Source organism: Octodon degus, unplaced genomic scaffold (assembly GCF_000260255.1).
Source record: "Octodon degus isolate 3935 unplaced genomic scaffold, OctDeg1.0 scaffold00031, whole genome shotgun sequence".
Taxonomy (NCBI): Eukaryota; Metazoa; Chordata; class Mammalia; order Rodentia; family Octodontidae; genus Octodon; species Octodon degus.
The window spans coordinates 8127939-8136204 of record NW_004524607.1 but is presented as its reverse complement, the minus strand read 5'-3'; the positions used below and the strand labels follow the sequence as shown (position 1 = coordinate 8136204).

Sequence of the window (8266 nt, the reverse complement as noted above, 5' to 3'; positions counted from 1 at the left end):
GAGAGAGAGAGAGAGAGAGAGAGAGGCAGAGAGAGAGACAGGTACAGAAAGAGACAGAGACAGACAAGGAGAGAGAAACAGAGAGACAGATGGACAGGGAAAGAGAGACAGAGACAGAAACAGAGGGGTGTGTGTGTGTGTGTGTGCGCGCGCGCGCGCGCACATGGGAAGATTCAGTGCAAATGTTCAAGGTTTGCTTTTAAGTACTATAAGAAAAAGTTAATGCAGTTGCTAGCCATATATATATCTTTTTTTTTTTCTTTTTTTCAGAACTGAGGATTGAACTTAGGCCCTTGCGCTTGCCAGAGAAGCACTTATTCCAGCCACCAATATTATAAGAAGAGAAACTTCATGTCAAAGTGCAGTATAGCATAATTTTGTAACTCAAGTAAGCAATATACAAATATGCAGTTAATCTTCTATTTTTAAAATAGCACTATCCTCTCTCATTATACAAGGTTTAATTCAAATAAAATATTTGACTCGGCATAGTGGTGAAACCTTTATAAATATTTCTTGTCACTTGGCTCTGCTATTATTTTGCAACCTGGTCAAGCGTTTGGTCACTCTGAGCTGGTGTGCTAAAGTGGTTTTGAGGTTTTATAAGCCGTTGCCACTTGGAGGAACTTAGTACGTGTCAGCTTCCTGCTGTCTGCCAAGCCCTCCTGGGCTCTGAAGACCTCCTGCAGAATATCCCCACGTCATAGCAGTCCTGCGGTTCGAAAGAATCCCTGTTGGATAGCCCGTCTCTTCTCTGCACCTCACTCTGAGAAATCCAACTCTTTAAGGTAAGCGTGAAAGACTGGGCAGGCGAATGACCCTGATGCAGAAGGCAGGCACGTTGGGCTAGTCAGGCGGCTTCCATTTCAGCATCTTCAGATGAGCTTGCTAAAAAAAGCAGACTTATTTACTGTGACCACAGCTCTTCCACTGTAAAAAGACCATTGTTCTTCTCTTTCCAGAGGTGTGTACTTAGAAACCTTTGAAGAAGTATATTCAAAATGGCATAGGAAATAATAGCTACTATTATTCTTTCCATTCCAGTTGTAAAGTACTGCAGAAAAGGAAGAATTTGAAAATGCCTCTTAAAATTTAAGTAAAAGTTAGAAACATTTGTTCAAGCAATTTTACTTTAAGAAAAATTCCTGTTACATTATTATTTCTTGCTTATAGAAACCAGTATACTTTAAATACATTGGGTGAAATATAGCACAACATTTAAAAAGTCAGTGATCACATTACATGAATTTATTATTTCTCTATAGAACTGTTTTTGATACGTACCTGAATTTTCTAAGCTTCAGCTTCCTATACAACTGCATAATTATTTATCTAAAAAGTTATTTACTAGGAATCCCTGTTTTGTAACTATTTTTGTTTGTACTGGGGTTAAACCAATCAACCAGTTTTTCCATAAGCTAGTCAATCAACAGGAATAATTGGAAGAAATGTGGATGAGGAATCAAGTTATATGAATGTCAGTCTTTTTCTAGTAACTGGATAAATATTTGGGGCACTATTAGCTCACTATCTTAGAACAAAAGTTTGGCAAGTTTCCCTAAAGGTAGGCTGCATAGCAAATATTTCAGTCTTAGCAGGGTAAAGAATAAGACTGAAGAGGGTGCATAGATACTTGCATAGCTATTTAAAAATGTGATCATTTAAAAATATAAAACCCATTTTTAGCTCACAGATTGAACCAAAGTAAGAAAGTGCACCGAACTCAGTGCAGGGGCCATCGTCTCCCTACTACTACTCTACGCAGTAATCTTCAGTGCTGTAAAATCAAAGCTAGAGCAAGTAGAGCTGCTCAACTTGGGCACTGTCAGTGTGAGTGTATGTAAATACATGTGTTTGGTAAGTGAGGGAAGTACACAAAGATTTTATTCATATTTTTAAAGTGGTTACCAATCTAATTATGGTGAAATATATAGGACTAGCTGATTTGTAATACGTACCTATGTAATGTTTGTTGATATCTTCCATGTATAATCCTTTGTGATAATGCTGTAAGAAATATGAATATTATAACTGAAATAACATGTGAAAATATTTTTTAAAAAAGGTTAGAATATGTGCAAATCAGTGATGACCTTCAAATAACCTTAAGAAAAACTTCATTGATCAAATACTTCCAAAATATTACTTTGCAAATTATTTTCAAAGCTAGATCACAAATTATGTCAGATATTTGCAAGCTTTTTTTTTTATCATTCCACCTTATTTTGGAAGTTGGTGGTATCTTTGGCAACACTGAAAATCCAGCAATATAAAAGAAGAGTCTCTTTCATAACATTGAGATCTGCTTAAGGCAGGATTTATGCCTTTCCCACCTTTGTCATCTAGAACAGCATTTGGAACACAGTGAGTAGCCAACATCTGTGAAAGAGATCTGTGCGTGAGCGAAAAGAGAAAGACATCAACACTGATATTGTGTGATATTGAAAGCTCAGAGCCCTAAATGTTCCAAAACTGTGATTTCTAAGTTCAAAGATAGCTTTGTGTTTGAAATTTGGATGTAACGGTGATTCTACGTTACTTGGCTAACTGAATATTGCAGGTCTTGAGGATTAAGTCACTTTTGAAAAGCTAAGACAGTTGCCGAAGTTGATTCAAGTGAGAGAGGTGTCTTGCAAAGCTGCTAGCAACCTACTTTCTGGGATGGGTGACGACAAAGGGAAGTTTTGCTAACTGCATTCAGTATCTGAGCTCTTCTGGCTCTGAGTTGGTTGGAGGAGATAGAGCTAGAGTGTAGTGAAAAAAAATGGTATGATTTTCTGAACAATCCCAGAATCTTACACATTGAATCAAGGGCACCATGTCATTCCTTGCTAGAGAAGCTCAGCCTGGGCTCTGTCGTCTGACGCACTGAGGATGCTACAAAACTGGGATTTCCCAGTTTCCTCACAGAACAGGGAAGTGTCTCTTCTCTTTTCAGGAGTAATCTCATTACAAAATAAAAAGAAAATCTACAGTATCTAATTTATGGCTCCCACACTTCTTGGAGGAAATTTAAATGTTAAGATTTTATAATGTTAGAAAATGCTAAAAAATATCCTACACAATCCTGTACGTGTCTGGTGTGATGCCTGTAACCTCCAAAGAAGAGTTCAGGTCACCTCCCTACCTGCCTACTCCCACAGCCTCTGACCCAGAAGCTATTGGGGGACTAGTAATTCCCCATACATTTACCTTGGTATGGAATTTTCCCAAAAATCTTTGGAGTAGCCTCTGTATTAAATAACACCCTTTGTTTGTCAGGATAGTGGTTATACTGAGGATCTAGTCCTGAATCTCCTTGAGATGAAGATCCATCTCAGGTATCATCCAAAACCCCAAATTTTTATTAATGGGACTCCAAATTCTCAACTCAAATATAACTCATGGTCCAGGATCTCACTGAAATAGTGATAAGAAGCTGAATCTCTCCCTGAGGATTTCAGAAACTCCCTGGGCAGTGCACGTGGATTCTATAGATCCAGGAAGGGATAGCTGGTGTCCCTCTCACTCTGACTCCTGTTCTGAGTGCTGTCTCTTTCCTGGTGACGTCTATACCTCTCAGCTAAACTTTACTCCAAAAGATGGCCTAAGTCCCTTTGGCTCCCTCTCAAACACCACTAACCAAAATCTGGCATAGGCTTTTTTTCCCCCTGAAAATTTGTTGAAGGACCATATTGCAGATCACTTAGGTTCTGTGAGTCACAATCTTTGTTGCAATGAATTTGCTTCAGAGTTGTGATAAAAGAAGAGCCACTGACAACCCACAAATTAATAGGTATTGTTAGGCTCTGATAAAACACTTGATAAATCAAGTGGCCCCTATGGGCTGACTTGTTGGACCTTATAGTATGTCGGGCACCTAAAGACAATTAAAATAATTACAGTGTAATAGAGAGAACATAATATTCAAAGTTAGAAGAAGCTTCTAGAAGTAACAATGCTGCTTCCTCCTGGAATCCCGGGCTTCCATGTTAGCCCTGGTGAGAGGTCATGCTGCTGAGGCTTACTCAGATTCCTGGCTAGAAGCCTTCACTTGTTCTGGCCTTCACTTACAAGATTTCAGGTTTTACCCCACCACCCTCATATGTGAAGCCTCAGCTAGGGGAGGTCAAAAACAAGCTCACTTCACAGTCATCTCTGACAATACGGAGAAAGATGGTCTCTCTAAGTCTGAAGGAGCTCCAGTATTTCAAATGATGCTCATGAACCATTCTACTGCTTAAAAAGGCTCACAAAAGTCATCCCTTCTTCCTTAAATAGAGGGCCTATCGTGAAGGCAAAGTTCTTTTTTATCTGTCCCATTTTTATTACTTTTGCCACAAAATATAAGACATGATAAAAAATATAGTGCATGCTTAAATTTATTACAGTAAGAGACCTCCTGCCACTGCTCCCCCTCAACATAACGCCCCCTGGTTCCAATACATGCATCCCATTGTTCTTGCTACTTTCTGAAGCAGTTCTGAAGTCATCCTTCATGAGTGTCTTTATGAGGTATGATTAAAAATACAGTGAACTCTGCTCCTGAGGTCCCCTCAGGAGAAAGCAGGGGTTCTAAAATCTGACTCATGGCTGGGGAGATGGCTCAGCAGAACAAGTGCTTGCCTGGCAAGTACAAGGGCCTGAGTTCAATCCCTTGTTCTGCCAAAAAAATAAAATCTGATTCACAAGATCTGGCACTGTGCAACCCTGGCTCTCCCTCAAAGTGAAAATGACCCTGGAAAAGTACACATTTCAAATTGTTTCAGGACACTGAGGAAGCCAGGACAGTTCAACTAAAGACACTCCGTGGAAAGGGCTCCAAGAGCTGCTTCAGAAGAGGCCTGAGTGATGGGATGAGTGTTTTCAAAGTGACAGGGAAGATTTTAAGAGGGATTAATGGTAATGTGTCCTTTACTGTAATAAGCTTTTAAGACTTGAGCATTCCGTGTGTACTTTGATCATACTTTGCACATAAAATTTACTATTTCAAACATTCTTGCTTGTAGGTGAGTAGCTTAAGAACATTGATTTTGTTTTAGAACTAACATCATCATCCATTTCCAGATTGTATTTACCATCTCATAATGAAATTTACTGGATTAAGTAATCACTTCTATTTTCTTATTCCTCAGGCCCTAGAATTCTCCATTCTATTTTCAGTCTCTGTGAATTTGACTACCTTAGATCTTCTGTATAAATGAGTTCTTGTAGTATTTGTTCTTTTTATATAGACTGTCCACCCCCAACCCCCTCCCCTGGGATGTTGTCGGTGCCAGGCAGGCGCTCATGCTACTGAGCTATATCCCCAGCCCGAAAGATAAATTTTTGCTTGTCTTCTCAGAATCACATGAATAAAAATTACCCATATTTCCTGTTTTCCAGCTATGTATGGTGTGGAAAATTGGAATCTGGTCTGAGACCATCACACTGGATACTTCTCATGTATTATCTCCCACTATTCTCTGACCTGCTGCCCTACAGGCAGATAGTGTACATTCTCTCCTCGTAATGTCCTGATGGATGCCTGCAGTGCGACCACTGTATTGGACTTTGTGGCCCTCCCAGTCATCAGACCCAGCACAAAGACTCCTGATAGAAATAGACACAATTGATCTCCTCTCTGTGTCATTCCTCACAATGACACACACATGGTGCTTCTTCGCTGCTTTGTACCACAGGTGATTCTGATGCAGCCTTTGTCTTTTGGTTGTCACCTGTTTGCAGTCTAGAGGTAGTGGCTACAGGCCTGAGTACAGTATTTGTTCTATGCAATGACTTCACATAGATACTTATACGTGAGATACAGATTTTTTAAAAAAATTAAAATAATTGTCACATTTATTTGAGACTATCTTTCTCCTTTTCTCAAATTCCTAGTACATGGGTACATAATTTATCCTATAAACACTTTTATCAAGAGAAATTGTGGAACTGGCCTATTTCAAATATCTTCCTGGGCCTGCCAGATAGCTCAGTGGATTAAAGTGCTGCACAGAAGCAGGTGCAGGGACTGGGGTTTTGATCCTCAGGCCTGTCATGCTGGCCCTGCCCCTGGGGCTTGCTGAGATGGCAATTGAGACTGAGCCTGGTGGTGTGCTCCTATAATCCCAGCTTTTGGGAGACTGTAAACAGGCGCATCATTATGAATCCGATCTAGTAGTGAGACCCTGAACACCCTGTTGACCTTTCCCTAAAATATAAAAATAAATAAATAGATAAATAAAATAAAAAATAAAATATCTTCCTATAAAGCAAATTTGACATATATGCATTAAGTTTTGAGCTTTCAGAGAAAATAAGGTTTAATAGTAAAACAGGGATTATTATGTCTGCTTCATTCTTTAAGGTGAAGTTATATAGATAAATGTACAGATGGATAAATGAACATATTAAAAAATTTTGTAATCCATGAATTCTAGGAACTTGGACTCTTTTTGGAGGGACAGAATCTATACATGTAAGGCAAATGTATACACTATGCATTACTATAAGGTTGTGCATTGCTAAATCCTGTCTAGCTTTTAAATAATATGTAGGCATCATCACTATTATTTAATTTTCCTCCCGGAAAATTTAGTTAAGAGAAATTTCATGCTTACTGTCCAATTTTCTTCATGGGAGAAGATCTTAGGATAAGCCACTCTGAATCTTTGTGCTTAGCAAAGACATTTACCAAAAAAAAGATTGTTCAGAGAATCTTTGTCAGACTAAAATTTATTAGCTCAACTTTATGAGTATAAATATGAAGATCATCTAGTGAATATCACTAGCCAAGTGGTTTAGTGGGTAGCCAGTTTTGTAACTAATTTTCTCGATTAGGTCTTAATACCAGAGAGATTTCTGAAAACCATAAATTTAAAACCTATTATCAAGAATGCAGGGGCCAGGGAGATGGCTCAGTGGAATAAGCACTTCCCTGGCAAGCGCAAGGACCTGAGTTCAATCCCCGGTTAAAAAAAAATGCAAATTGCTTTCTGGAAGAACAAGTGAGTTGGATTATAACAGAAAAGCCCTCTCCCTGGCCAAGTTAGGCCCACTTCTCTTTATGTTACAAATTAGAAGATGAAGCCTCAAGGTTCCTGGCTAGTCTTATACATCAGGAGAGTGAATTCTGAAGTCTCCAGCTCCCAGGAGTGAGCAGCCAGGGGCAGATGATGAGAACTAGGGAGAAGTGGGTAAAAATGGGGAGACAAAGGTAGATCCACCAGAATGTGAAGACTCTGAGTCTTGATGTGTGGGTAAAATCTGGACCAGCTGCAAGGAAATTGCCAGCCAGGTACAGTAGAAGGAACTTGCCAGCCAGGTACTGTAATGTCACCGAGCTAGCAGGAGAGTTCCTTGCACTTTGTGTTCTTGATGAAAAGAATTCCCTTGAGACAAAAAAAATAGTGAAAATAAATATTGCACAGAAAATATAGTGCAAAACAAAAGGGAGAGGGTGGGCAAGAGTCAAGATGGCAGTCGCATGGAGAGAAGGCAGTTTGGATTTCATTTTATGCACAGGACAGCAACGTCTGAGCCTTAGGGAACCGCAGTATTCAACGCTCAGTTTCCATGGTGATGGTGCCTATGGATATTTTTTCTTAGAAGTTACCCTGGAAAGTCTATGTCTTACTTGTTGTCAGATGTGCTTTTTGTTCTCTATAGATGGTATTTTCTGAGAAGTGGACTATCGTCTCTGAGGATTTAATCATATAAAATATCTTCAAAAGAAACTTAAGGGAGAATTTTTTTAAGGAGGAAATAATGACTACTTGTTTTCTTTTTATCTCTCTGTCATATCCACAGATCTTTTCATCTAATTTGGGTCTTAGTGTTAATGTGGGTGCCGTGGAGAGATCTTGACATATACTTTTGCCTTGTTTTTGTTGTTGCTGGACCATGGGGTACAGCCAACAGGCATACTGAGGCTGTAGTTGACATTGTGAAGAAGAAATGACCTTGAAATTTGGCTGAACATGCAGTGCAGCTATGAACACGGTCTGACCTTCAGACTTCATTCAGCTGTGTAGGGACAATTTTGGTGTGCAATCTGTTAGATACTTACAGATAGATGTAATGAGCTCTTTGTTTCTTTGTTCAGCTCTAATTGGCGGTGATGTTCTTTTGATCCCTTGGTCAAACTACTGACCTAACAGTAAGACAATGAATCGCCAGGTGAGGCTGCACCAGAATCACCTGAATCACTTCTCTTGAGCAACAAATTCAGTGACTTCACATGAGTTATGTCCCAATGGGCTGCGATGAGCCTGTGGGCATTTGTGGTTTGGCCAGTCTCATTGAG

At 39.4% G+C, this 8266-nt stretch overlaps 1 protein-coding gene and 1 pseudogene across 2 annotated transcripts in view; one reads left to right on the top strand and one right to left on the bottom strand.

Annotated features, from left to right (window-relative positions):
- LOC101582417 overlaps positions 1 to 8266 on the bottom strand; it is a 19730-nt pseudogene that overhangs the window by 2616 nt on the left and 8848 nt on the right.
- The window catches only part of LOC101582025 (probable G-protein coupled receptor 141), a 59064-nt gene continuing 51445 nt past the window's right edge, over positions 648 to 8266 (top strand). For both annotated transcript variants that reach the window (XM_004629668.2, XM_023713491.1), the window contains exon 1: positions 648 to 788. The gene's annotated coding sequence lies outside the window, so the exon portion shown is untranslated. The remainder of the gene's footprint in view (positions 789 to 8266) is intronic.